Consider the following 14,744-nt stretch of genomic DNA (forward strand, 5'->3'; position numbering starts at 1 on the left):
ATGAAGAGCAGCAGATGTTGAATAGAAATCACTGTATTCAGTAGGGGAGAGAATCTGAATAGTAGTTTATAAGAATCTGCCGCTACTGATGTTTTTAGTCTGATTACATGTATCATACTAAACATCGTGTATCACGAAAGAAATCTTTAAATATCGTGATATAGTATTTTTACCATATCGCCCAGCCCTATGGACACCCCTTATAATGCCAGGCATGGTCTAGCATCCTGACCTCACACTCTTGTTGCTGAATGCAGTGAAATTCTCACCGCAATGCTCCTGGACAGTAGAGACAGTTACTACTCCAACAAAAGCAGCATAGGATATTTCTTTAATACACTTGATTTCAGAAGGAACAATAAAAGAGCAGGTGTCCCAATACTTTTGTCCCTATAGTGCAGCTATAGATGTTAACTGCTACAGATGTTAATGAACCTTTTTATGCATGAGATTAATTCAGCTTAATCTAGAGAGGCTTTAGAGAAACAGCATAGTGGCAGTAGTCAACTGTGTCTCAAGACCACAAGAACACAGAAAGGTGACCAGGCTGACCACAAGGTCTCCACCACGAGAAAACAAGACAAACTCCTAGATCAGAACTATTCTAAATGATTCACTGTCCTGTTCTGTGTTTTTGTCCCTCTCTGTGTCCCCTCCCATAGCCCCTCCTGGTGTGCAGACTGGGTGACGAGCTCTATTTTAGACGCCCTTGCCCCAGGCACTGGTACCTCAGAGCAGCCCGGCACTGCTGGGAGGGGCTTCAGGGCTCCGGCTGTGGAGTTTCACCACCATGCTAAATGTTCTGTCCATTAACAGAACTTTTATTTCTGGAGCCGGTGCATTGAGAGGTCACCATGTTGTTCTCCTCAACTTGACCAAGCTCCACCAGAACGGAGGACAGGTGGCTAGGAGCTGAGGGCCTGTTTGGTAAAAATGATGGACGTGGACAGGATGTTGTAGACGAGGTGTCGAGGGGGGGAATTTAAGAAAATGTATTTATCGAGGCACGTCAAGTAGACCGATGCAGCGCTGCCGTTGCTCAATACAAGAACAAGGCAAACGAAAGTTAGCAAGTTAGCATCTACCAGAAATATGAGTCAATAATATTAATAAACTAGGTGGAAACGCTGTGTCTGTCTACAGCTGAATATTATGCTGATCAATGAGCCTCTGCTGGTCCTGCATTCATAGATGAACAGTTTTATCCTTGCAACTGTTACACAAGTTACTAGAAGACGATATTAGCAGACCGTGCCGGATCAGGTAAGGGACAGAAAAGAACTGATGATTATTTTACTTGCTTCAATTTACAGTAGAGCTGCAATAAACGACTATCGATTATTGAAATCAATTATTTGGATAATAAATCGCTAAATTACTACATAACTCCATGTAGCTACCAGCTTCTAAATTTAGCTTGAGGTTGTTTAAAATATTTGCAAACTTAAAATGAAGACAATAAAGATAAAAAAAAAAATAGGTTACAAATAGGACGTTTTAAACTGTCATATTAATATAAAAGATTAATAAAACAAAAAAAAAACTAACTAAAAAAAAACAAGCATGTGCAAAGTAGCAGCAATAAAATGTAAATAAACTACATCACTTTTCCAATCATTTCCGGAACATGAAACATAAGGAAGACAATAATTTCAGCTTCGGTTTGGAAGTATTTTGAGTTACTTTTATTTTGACACGGCTTCACCCCAGCTCGTAACCATATATAACTGGAGGACCCCCGACCTCATTACATTACGCATCCCCTAGATCTCACATTGGATCTTGTGCAGGTAGATGTTCCGGTCAGTTACCAAAGGCGTCAAAAGGATTCACATTCAATCCTCAGGTAGAAGTGAGTGGAGATACTAGGTAGATACTTTAAAAAGACTTCTATAGGAGCTGAAGTATCAACTTAAGCTTTTTACTCCAGTAAAAGTGTAAAAGTACTGGTTTCAGAACGACTTCAAGTAGAAAAGTAAAAGTAATGGAGGGAAAACAAAGGCTGAAAGCTGAGGCCGCGCCACAGGGGTCTACAGTGCACTACCCCCCTCCCCCAAAAATACTAGTCATACTAGACTACAGACGTCTGCAGTGTCCTTGCTGGAGAGTGACGGGACGTGTGCTGGTGCGATGGATCGCTTAGAAACCAATAGGGTGATAGAACGCTATGAATGGAAGGTTTCCTGATGGGGCGATTTATCTGTTATCTATTTCGTCTTGTTTTTCTGAACGATGATAAGCCAGAATAGGAGTAACGAGGCTATTTATAAAATGTAAGGAGTAGAAAGTTCAGATAATTGGGTGAAAATGTAAGGAATAGAGGGGAAAAGTCGTCTGAAAAATATATAATTGCTCCAGTGAAGTTTAGATAACCTACATTCAGCGGTTAGAGCGCCGGGATATCGATAACAGGGTTGTGGGTTCGATTCCCGGGCTCGGCAAGCTGCCACTGTTGGGCCCTTGAGCAAGGCCCTTTACCCTCTCTGCTCCCCGGGCGCTGGAGTTGGCTGCCCACCGCTCTGGGTGTGTGTGTGTACTCACTGCCCCTAACACGTGTGTGTGTGTGTGAGTGTGTGTTCACTACCAGATGGGTTAAATGCGGAGGACACATTTCGCTGTACAGTCCACACTGTACAGTGACGAATACATGCACCTTTATCCTTTATCCTTTTTTATTTCTACTTAAGTAAGATAGCGAAGAATTTGGACTTCAACTCTTCACACAGGACCAAGCTGAGGGACTCCAGGAGCACGCCATGGTTCGGAGCGACTGCGCTAGCCTATTCTAACCGCCCTGCGTTTGCTGACGTTCGATGATGTTTGAGGTGAAATCTCGGGCTCAGCGCCGCCTGTCTTTGATGCCAGATTGATCAGCGAACATGGCGTGCCCCTGCGTGGCCCTGATGAACGAGAAGGACTGCTACACGCAAGCCCTGTCACATGGCTTCGGCCGTCTCCCTCCAGTGTGGCGATCCAAAGTGAAACCCCACCCGGGGGCCCGTTGTCTGTCTTTAATTGCTTTTGGCAGAATCTCCTCTTTCTTAGACTCCCTTCACGTTGGTTCCTATTTGTCTCCATTTCAGCTCGACACTGACTCCGCCGGCAGTGCTAAGCAAGCAGGAGCTGCGAGACACTCCGGGCTACGGTTAGACAAGCAGTCAAATCTGCTTTCTTTTCTATACACACATAGCTGATCCATGCAACGTCTGATCATCTTCTTGACACTCGAACAGCAAAAAAAAAAACCCCAAAAAACACCAGAAATCAGGAATCTTTTTTTTTTGGTGTTCTCGTCTGATTTGGACCACATTCAGTGAAGCAGGCATTGCATCAGACGATTCCTTCTTGATGCTGTTTTCTTTAGCATTGCTAGCATCGATTTGACTTTCAGAGCTTGACACGGGCAGGGATAAAAAAGCAAAGGCCTTCCAGGTGAGCTATTTTTGTTGGAGAACATAGAAGAACGTGTGCTGAGCTCCAAACAACCCTTTGGGCAGCGTGTAGGCTAGCTTACCGGGGCCATGAAACATTTAGCTGGGGAAACTTCTTCATGCTCTTAAATGATGGGTATCTCTCCCAGCTCCCTTTTCCCTGGATCTCAACTGCTCTCAACTGCTTTTTGCTCATCCGTAAGGATCAGTGGAGGTCCACTGCTAGGCTGCACTTCCAGGACTTTGCTAGTCGCCAGCTAGTTGAAACAGAATCAGCTATTGGCCTGCTGTGGATGGAGCTTACTCTGAGACTATGGCACTGACGGAATATTTAAACCCGGCTTTTGCTCTGACAGTAAACACATTTCAAAGAGAAGAGTGGATGTGCGTATGTGGACTTTGGCGAGCTGAGCTAATTTGGAGTACTATCCCTTGCTAAAATGAGAAACCCCTAGGCAGTGTCTTTGCCTGACGGATAATCAGCACACAACCCCCGCCCCCTTATTTCCAGCCAGATATTAACTCTATTAAACTACTATTATTAAAATGTAGTTTCACCACGTCGTCGTTATGGATCATTTTTCTGACTAGAGGTGAGCATGTCTACATATTTCTTGAATATTTCTACCATTGAATCCAATGGCCTTGGATTTTGTAATTCGCCTTAACACACATACCCACACACATGCAAAGCGCATGCCCGTGGAAGTTGGTATTAGAAGCCTCCATGCTGAGAGGGGGGGAGAAATTGAGGTTTCATAAATACCTTTATGAAAATGTAATGCCCACGTATCCATTCATTATTCCCGCAGATCAGGGCAAGGGCGTCCTGTTCATTTTCTTGATGAATGCATTGGCAGATCATCTAAGGCCTTGTAGCACTCCAAGTCAGACAGTGATTTGTTGGACTATTTAACCAAATTCAGCCCTTATCGAGACAATAACTCATTTTTAACCCCGCAAAGTAGATTAAGGGATCACATCACAGGCATTAATTGCCCCGATGACTAATATAGTGCTAAACAGGGTTGACGATCCCTGCTGATGTATTAAGATCATGCTGTTTTTCCTTTAGATTAGCGCAAAGTCAAAATCAATCCTATTAGAGTAGCGGTTGTGGGTCTATTTCCGACAAGGCATCTTTCTGGATTCACCCTGTGTTATTCTTCTAATAGAAGGTTACGACAAGGTACGAGTCGACTAACACTGTGAGATATCTATAGTTCCATAAAACTCAGCACTCTCTAAATCACACAGGTATTACTGCAGAGCCCTGAAGCCTGCTGGGATGCGTAGCTTGTCATTTTTCTTAGCACTTAGAAGCTTAATTTAAACAATTAAATTAGGTGTAGATTTGTAACAGTCTTGATACCGAAGCCCTATCATCTACATTTAACATTTATGGTATTTGGCTGACGCTCTTATCCAGAGCGACTTACATGGTTACTTGTATTACAGAGGTGGGCCAATGTAGTGTTAGAAGTCTTGCCCAAGGACTCTTATTGGTGTAGCACAGCATAATCACCCAAACCGGGATTCAAACCCCAGCCTCCCACATAGTGTAGTAGCTCACTGGCAGGTAGTGGTGTTATGTGTTGCGCCACGCCAACCACAACCAGCTGTCACCTATCATACCATAACTATCATACAGGAACCTTAAGGGCCTTCTAGGCCTGATCATTTCTGGGAACTAAAAAAAAGATGACTTGCATTTTTAGTTTAATCGAGCTCTTAGATAGACCATTATTATTACCACGTCTACGTTCAGTAACGAGGAAGCATGAATAGTAATCAATGAACAATGAATCAAAAACACCCATTATTCAACCAAACACACTGACCAGAGTGTCCACCCCATCCAGTTTAACCATGTTCAACTGAACCGGAGTGAACACAGGGCTGAACAGTGAAACAGATTTACTCATATGTGTGATAACAAATACTGGCATGCTAAACTCGGTGATCAGCGTTAATTCATTTAGCATCCATTCAAACTGTTTCAGCAAGGTTTGGTTAAAGCCACTGAGAAATAGACCACTCGGTGCCGGGTCAGACGTCTCAGTGCCGGGTCAGACACCTCAGTGCCGGGTCAGACACCTCTGAGTAGTTTAATGTAGAAATACGAGGCTGTGTATTGTTGCTAGTTGTGGCGTTCAGGATTTGACGGAGACTGTGGTAAAGGTCTATTGGTTAGGCCTTTAGGAGCTAGGCTTATAAACTGTGGCATCAATAGTGGAATCAACCAATAACTCACAGTTGAGACTAATTTCGTGCAAAAAAATAATTACTCTAGGCCTTCTAGAAGTTCTAGATACAGCACAGACAGTGAATATGAGCGGTAGTCTAAGCAGGATTCAGTCAGTCGTGCAAAACCAGAGACAGTGGCTCAGTGGATAGAGCGCTGGGTTATTGCTCGCAGGGTTGTGGGTTTGACACCCAGGTCCACTATGCTGCGGCTGCTGGGTCTTTGAGCAAAGATGTATTGTGACTGCCCGTGCACTCTGACCATGGGTCAGGTCTAAATGACAACAAGGGCACCTTCTTTCTGAATCAGTGTACATCACAAGATAAAGTATATGAGACTATGCCAAGCTTTAAATAAGTCTTAGAATGGCCGCAAATATTCACTTGCACCAGTGTTAGCTTGCTGCTAACATGCTATTAGAATTCTCATAGGGGCGCTAGCAGAAACTGGCATTATTTTGGCAGTGGGGTGTTGACGGTTTGACGTTTATGGCCCACAGTGACCAAAAAACACCTCATACCACAGAGGACAATTTGATGAACAGTGATAAATGTGCCCGTATTAGTGAAGTCATATCTGTAGTGTGTTACGATAACAGCTGTAGCTGTAGGTTTTTTTTTTTTATGTCTAATTAGAAACATAAGCTGACGTTTTTCATTTTTCAGTCCCCGACCTTTAATTGCTTTAAAGGACTGCACATCTGAAGGACTTTAAGGGACACTTTGATCACACAAAGGCTCAGTACAGTTTTCACACATGCATCTTTCTCCAGTCCTGCAGCCAATAGTTTGCCTGGAGCACAAACAATGCATGCAGGTGAGAGCCAATCGGATCACCAGGCCCAGAAACCCAGACCTGCCTCTGTGCTATTTGGTTGTGGCGTGAAAGCACCCGGGGCCAGACCCATCCCTGAGGTGACCCATAGCTCCAACATGCGTGGCAGGGTTCCAAGCAGAGGATTGGGGGGGGGGGGGGGGGGTGGGAGGGTGAGGAGTGTAAGGAGGGGGGCGACTAATAGCCAACTTGCAGGGGTTTTGCATTGTTTATTTATCAGTGCTGCCTTGGGTCACGCCGCCATCTCGCTGAGACATTTTCGGGCTGGAGCACATTGGCTGCGGGCTGCTTGGCATGTGCTTTTTTCCCGAGAATCATTTATATTCCACTCTTGAGGTTAGAGAGGAACATGAGATTGGGGAGACAGTCGAAACTCCACTCCGAAGTGGCCCCAGGCGCTTGAGGGCCGCGGAGCTGGTATGTTATGGAGAATATTAAAATAGTTATTTATTACAGATTCAGAAAGTCTGGCCGCTCCTCAAAACCAGGCGCAGTGCCCCCTCATAGTAATGAGAAAGCTAACTGATGCAAGCGCTCCAGCGGAGTTACTCATTCACTTGGATGTGTGTTTATGGGATAAAAGCCTCGCAGGCCCAGGCTCTGTGTTTCTCAGTGCGCTTTGCCTTTTCGGAGCCACACCCTGCAGCCAAGTCTTGCAAGAACACCAGAACACACCCATACACCGACATGTCCACATGCTCAGAGTACTGCCCAGAAGTTTGTAATCAGCCTTCTAATGCTATGTTTAGGTTCGAATACTGAGAAATGAAGGTCTGCAGGTATGGCGGGATTGTAATAAGCTCATCATGTTACTTATTTGTAAACATTTCAGACTCTAAATAATTATTTATTAATATTTATATCTTAGTATTAATTGAGAAACAAAGCTGTAAAAAGGCGTAAATTATTATAAAATAGTTGGGGAAGCTCAATAACATCAATTATAACATTATAATATTGGGATTAATATGAAAATAAATGTCTCAGATGTGTAATATTAATGTTTGAAAAGTGGTACTGAAAGTTTAAAGGCAAACTTTATTTGTAATTTAATAACTTAAAGTTATTGAACTATTTAATAAACATAATTATATATACATAATTATATATATACACATACATACACACACATATATATATACATACATATACACACACAATTATATATATACATACATATACACACATATACATACTTATATTTATTGAAATAATTAATACATTAATATAATTTTTCTGTATTTTTTAAATAATACTTATATTATCATTGTTCACCCAGCTAATCGCTTAGTCCACAAATCCATCACTAAAATTACCAGGCCAGCCAGGGACGGTTCTGGACGTACGTGGACCACAGATTAAACCCAAAGTTTAACCATAACAGTGTGGAGTCCAGTTTTACTGCTGCTGTTAGTTCTTACAGTAATGATTCCCTCAGTCTGGACGAGCAGCTGACGGTTACGTAAACAGGGAGTCTGAGTAAAGCCCTACGTACGCAGCCATGAGGCAACACGGCCACACATCTGCAGCGCCATCACTCTGGACTATGAGCAGAGGTATATTGGTGAGGCGTGGGAGTCTCATGTGGAGACAAGCTGAGTGTAAATAAGGAGAAATCAAGTAAGTCAACCTACAGACGTGAGAAGAGTGGTCACTGGTTGGAATATGGACGGGGGTTCTCGTAACGCTCAGCATGACATCTGTCCAACCCTTCAACATAAGGAGACAGGCAACTTGATGGTCACGGTTAAAGTCCCACCCTTAACGATTCTGTGGAAAGAAAGAATACTTTCAGTTTGAAGCTAAAATTACTGTCTGTTCTTATCTGAGAAATGATCGGAAAACTGATTTAGTGTTGTTATTTTTTATTGCTGCTACTTTACACATTCTTGCATTCAAATTTTGTCAGGAAACATATATTGGAGTTGTATTTATCTTTTATATTAACGGGAAAGTTCATTAAAACAGTGAATTTTTTGAATAATTTATTAATGTTTAATGTCTATATTGTTAGTTATTACATATACCTAAAACAACCTCAAGCTACATTTAAAAGATATGAGTTATTTAATAATTTAGCGATACATAATCAGAATAATTGATTATTTGTGTCAATAATAAACACATTATTTGACTATTAAAGTAGTCGTTTATCATTATATTATAACTGTATGAAAAATAAAACCAAGCAAGTGAATTCATATCTAAATTAATATTTTATTATTATTAATATTATTATTTATTAAGGTCATGTTCAAATGTAAACAAATCAACATAAATATAAAAATGATTACCAAAAAAACACCTTTTTGGTGAGAATAAAACTTAAAATATGTTATTAAGTTTAAGTAGGTATGAGTCTAAAAGTAAAATTAATATCTGGTTAAGAAAGTAATGTATTCACAATATTGGGATCCAATATCAAAACATTATTAATTAATAACAATAACAAAAAAGATAATGTAATAGAAAATACAAAATGTAATGTAAACCTATGCAAAATAACTTACTGTTTATTATTTATTCAAATATATTCAATAAATATATTATAATATACTATTATTTTATACTGTATATAAATATATTATTGTTGCTATATTATTATTATTATTATTATTATATTACTTTTTCTACAATAACACAAAAAACTATCAATAACATTTTAATGCAGATAAATTAGGGAAAAAATAATTGCAGTGTATTTACATTTATTAGCTGTTGTAGCTGTTCAGTTCTTAAAATCTTAAAATGTTAAATAAAATAAAAATGACATTTTATTATTCACCAAATAAATTGTGTTTAATTGCATTGTAAAGTTAGCATTATTATCTTACTGCATCAAAAACAACAAAAAGAGATGAATAATCCAGCTGAAGCTTTTGAACAGTGGTGTACAAACACACACTCATAACTGCATCCTGTGCAGAGAACACACCTTCCCTATTCGTTTGTCCTTCACCTGAAAGGGTAAGTGGGTTGGATCACCTGGTCAACGACTCTCCCTGCAGCGGGGCGGGCAGGCGCACCCAAACCTGCTCGTCCGGCGTGTTTTTGTGTGTGCTGGGATAATTCTGTTGCTGGCCGTCCGAGGGACTAGCCATCCATCACGGCGCAGCACCAGCCCCGAGGCTTTCCTCTAATACAGAGGACAGACATGGTCCCAGGCTATGTGGGACACAATGGCGCTCTTTCAACAGACCTATAAATACATGATCTGTCAGCTCGGCGCGCCCACGGGCGCTGGCGGCTAACGCTCGGGCCCCCGGCGGCCCATCACTTATGTTAAGATATTCAGCTGCTTGAGGCCATGGCTGAGGCTCAGTTCATTTCAACCTCTCATCAAACCACAGCTCTCTGCCTCACTCTCTCACTCTCTCACTCTCTCTCTCCTTTTCTCCCCCCCAGTCATGTGAATAACTAAATATCAGGAGAGTGGAGGGGGAAAGGAACACAGAGGGAGAGGGAGAGAGATGGGGGTTATTCATTATGATTGAAAGCAAAACCATAACCAAGCAACCCAATTAGAAGAGAGGCCGGAAACGCTGTTGACCAACAGTAAGGCCTCGGGGAATGTAGCAGTCTGATGATGATGTGGAGAATTTCATAAATATGCCTGAGAGTCAGGAGACAATGAGCTCATAACATCAATCCTATTATTACAGTGTCACCCAAACGTCTAACGCTCCGTGAAATGTCAATAACAGGCTTGTAGCCACATATGACCACTGGCTCCTTCATTAAGAGTTCATATTTGGTATATTATCATGGTTTGGCTTTGCCATTTATTACTGAGTACTGTCAAGTTAATTTCCCCCAAGGTTCAACTGGACTAGACTTTAAGACAACACGATTTTCCAGTCGGGAATTTGTAATTACTAGTTCTACATCAATTAATCAATTAAATTGACACTGAAAGTTATATAAAAAAGAGCAGTACATTATCTTGTTGTTTACGTAAAGTGGGTTTCCTTTAGAAATGGACCAGTCAGTGTTTCTGAGGCCTATACTGACCGAGGGCAGGGCTGGATGCTACATTAACCTCTTCAGGCAATCCTGTCAGTGCATCGTCATGGAGGTCTCTGCAGGTGAAATGTGCTCAACCACATTTAAAATGCCGAGCACCAGCTGAAAGAGCTGTGTGTTACCCTGCAGAACTGCACTGTGGAGCTCTGACTGGAAACACAACTGAAAAGGGCTGCTTACCTAGTGCTAAAAACTCTGGAAACTCCATCTCTTTAGACGAGATCCCTCTAGATTTCAGACTGCTGCTGCTGCCGTACCTCACCCGTGGTTAAATGTGGTCTGCACTGTTTGCTTGTTTTGTGTGGTTAGTGGTATTTATTAGCTCTGCTGTGTTCTGATACTCACTGAACTGGGCTGAGTGTCTGGTTGCTTAGTGGTGTAAAAGTCTACAAACAGGTGAAGATATCTTTATAAGCAAGTGTGTTCACTCTCTGCCATCTTTGCAACGATGGAGTCATTTCACACGAGACCAGGCTTCTATCTCTATGAATGGGGAGTGGCTAAAATAATGGAAACTGAAGGTCAGATTACCGTCTCAAACATAGATCTGAAATCACTGATGAATTCTGACAGAAACCTCATGAATAGTTTGTAGCGTTTGACTCAATAACTGATTCTAATACCTGATTTTTTGGCCCATTTTGGCTACATCTCCACATCAAGAGGGGAGTTCCTCTGCTCATTGCATAACCAGCAAGCTGACTGGCTCATTTTGCTGAAGGCCGAGACTTTATCCGCGAACATTCGCCATGATGAGCGTTATGAGAACTCCCATTCTAAATTTCTCCCATATTTCAGCCAGTGGCCGCTCTCCTCATTTTTAACGTCTTTGGCACAACGCTGGCTCTAATGGGCTTTTGCAGCCGTGCACGAGCGCCATAGTTCCATCTAGTGACTGAACAAGGAACTGCAGCGTTCTGTGACTGAGAGCTGCTGTAATCCTTAACTTGTGAATATGCTCTGCCTGGCTCTCAGGATTGAGTCATTTGAGAAATATCATCTGATTGCATGTTATGGCTGAAAATCGACCGATACTGATATGCTGCTAATCGATTGCTAATCGTTCAAAATGTCTACAGAATTAACCCTCCTATAGTGTCCCAGTCAAATGTGTCCGATTTAGAAGTTTTCTTTCTGATTAATGTGGTTAATTAAATTTTTTTTGCTTCTTATATTTCTATATTTTCATATTTTTATATTTTAGTTTTTAACTTAAATTTAACTTAAATGTAACTTTTTTGCACTTTTGCACTTTATTTCATTAAGTTAAGGTTTAGATTAAATTTAGATCTTATTGAATAGCTTTGATGTGGGCAGACTGTAAAAAAAAGCATTTCACTGCAAGTTATAATGTGTATTATTATGTACGTGACAAATAAAATTTTATTTGATTTTTGATTTTACATTTGATTATCATGAGCTTCCATGACTTTGTCCACAAGATCAAATAAGTTGGATCACTTTTATTAAATTGTAAATGTACTTTATTTAGCTTCTGTAAACCCTGTGGTCCCCAAAATGACCAGGCAGATAATTAAATACAATATAAGTGGATTATCCAGAGCGACTTACAAAAGTGCTTCACTGTTTACTGAAAATACCCTTAGCTAGTTTGTATCGGCCAGGATCCAAAAGATCCCTCTACAATTAGACACTGCTGAATACAGAGGCAGTATGGAGACCACAGTACTTCACATACACTACACCCTGCCTAAGTACTCTTGGAAGACATGGGTCTTCAGTGACTGTTTGAAGACAGCGAGTGACTCTGCCTTTTGGACACCCAGAAGAAGTTCAGTCCACCACTTCGGTGTCTGCTGTAGATTTTTAAGGATGGCGGGACAAGCCAAGCCTCCCACACCCCCTCATGCATGTGTACAGTGCGTTTGTGGGGTGATGGAGGTGAATCCAGATTAGGAGATTCATGATTATTACAGATTTGTTCCCTATAGGAATGAATGGGATGCAAAAGTTTGTGCACCCTTCTTGTGTGCAGATGACTGGTACCAAAACACCGGTAACACTTAACCAACCACATGGGGTACCACATCAACTACTTAGCAACACCTAAGCAACCCCCTGACTCACCTTAGCAACCACCTGGGACACCCCAGCAACTGCCAAGCAATCACTTAGCAACTCCAGAGCAACCACTGCTGCCTGGAAGTTAGACTCCAGCAATACAGAAGAGCTGAAGGCCACTATTAAAGCAACCTGGGCTTCAATAATATCTCAGCAGTGCTGCGAGCTGATTGCCTCCGTGCCTCCATGCCATGCCGCACTGATACAGTAATTCATAGTAAAGGAGCCCCAACCAAAAATGCGTGTCAGAAGTTGGACATTTCTGTATTATATATCCTTTTCTGTTTGATGTTATGAAGAATTCTAATAATTTGAGATGCTGGATTTCAGATTTTCAGGAGTAATAAGCCTTATGGATTAAAAGTAAAACAGAAAAGGGCTTTAAGTATGTCACTATACTTGATTAATATGACATATATTAATATATTAATATAAAACATGACAGTTTACCTTTTTGAATTAAATTCTGAACAAAAATGAACTGTTTCAAAATATAAACTATTTTTGAGATGCACTAATAAAGCTTTATCCTTAATAACTGGAATGACCATTTATTGCATTTACTGCATTTATTAACCTTATTAAAAACAGAAGAAATCTGGAAGGTGGTAAATACCTTTCACAGCACTATACAGTTATCTGAGCTGTGTGTTCATGGTTGCAGCAGAACAGCCTGTCTTGCTTTATCAGAGCAGAAAAGCTTATACCACATGGAGCAGTATATCTCCAGTGGAGTTTCTAGCTCTGTTTACAGAGACTACTGAAGATAATTCAGGAGTGTTTGGTCAAGAAAGACGCCGGACTTGGTGTGAAGGTCCCACTGACTGTTTTTCAGTCAGAAGAAATCCTTACTTGGTGTGAGTAGGCCTATAAGGCGTTATTTGGGACAGACCCGACTTTGTTGCATTCAGGTGCTTTGTAGGGATGAGCCTGGTCTGCTTTGGTACCTCCCAAACATCTTCCAGTAAAGCTGTCCTCCACTAAGTAGAAAAGGTAAAAGTCGGTAACAAGTAAACAACTTTTGTGCCGCTTCAGGCTCAAGAACTATTCACAGTTCGGGCAATTCCGACAGCCTTAATTCTATAGACCTCTCCAGATAATCTGCTCTCTGCTAGCTCAGGAACAGACTGTCGATGTGAAGGTTTACTCACAGCTATGAATATATTCACACCGGTGTTATTTTGGCATAAAAGCAAAGCGGACCTTGGGCCTAAGCCTCTGTCTGCAGGTGTATCGTACTCAATGAGTCACCGGACCTTGAGGCTCGTACGTTCTCGGCATTCAGAAACGCTAATGCTAGCAATCAGCCATGTCCATTTCTTTCTCTATAACGAGGGGAGTGACGGGTCTGGCCGTCTTGGCGGCGGCTGCGGCAGCTGCGGCGGCTGCGGCGGCTGCTGCTCTCCTCACCTCCAGCAGCACCTATCTCAGGTGAGAATCTGCTCCCCTGCTGGCCCTCAGGCCAAGATCACCAATCACAGCGCCTGTTGCTGGGCAGATTAGCCGCTTGCTGCGGCATGGGGGAATGCTGAATAGGTGCGCATTGCCATCTCGCATAATGTGGCAACAGCCCTGCGAGACACCAGTGCGTGTTTATGTTTATATATATGTTATTTGACTCCAGGCTGTGGAGTTTCAGGAGGTAAAGAGGAATTGTAGCTGAGATAAGACGACAGGCGTGCTGCTACTGTGCATTTTGAAGCCTTGTACGGGACGCTAAGCGCATGGCTGAGGGGAATAAGAAGCTGCGAAATGATTGATTATTGGGGACATATTGAGAACCCTAAGAGGTAACAGCTACAGTCTAATTTACGCACAGTCTCAGTTATACAGTATCTTGTCATTAGCATATATAGGCTCACTGTAACTCCACCCTGCAGACTTACAGTTAGAGCCTGTAGAGTTGATGTCCTTCACCAGTGGTCACTTTCTGACTGCAAAGCCCCTCTTGACTGGATGTTCTTGGATGGTGGACTCTCGCCATCGACATCTGTAGAAACCCCCAGCAACACCACTGTGCCTGATACACTCACACTAGTGCCGTACTGGCCACACTACCATGAACACTATCATGCCTGGTCTTGGTCATATCTGGTCAGCAGTCCAAATGTTTGTGGACACCCTGTCTA

Source organism: Salminus brasiliensis, chromosome 9, assembly GCF_030463535.1.
Source record: "Salminus brasiliensis chromosome 9, fSalBra1.hap2, whole genome shotgun sequence".
Lineage (NCBI taxonomy): Eukaryota > Metazoa > Chordata > Actinopteri > Characiformes > Bryconidae > Salminus > Salminus brasiliensis.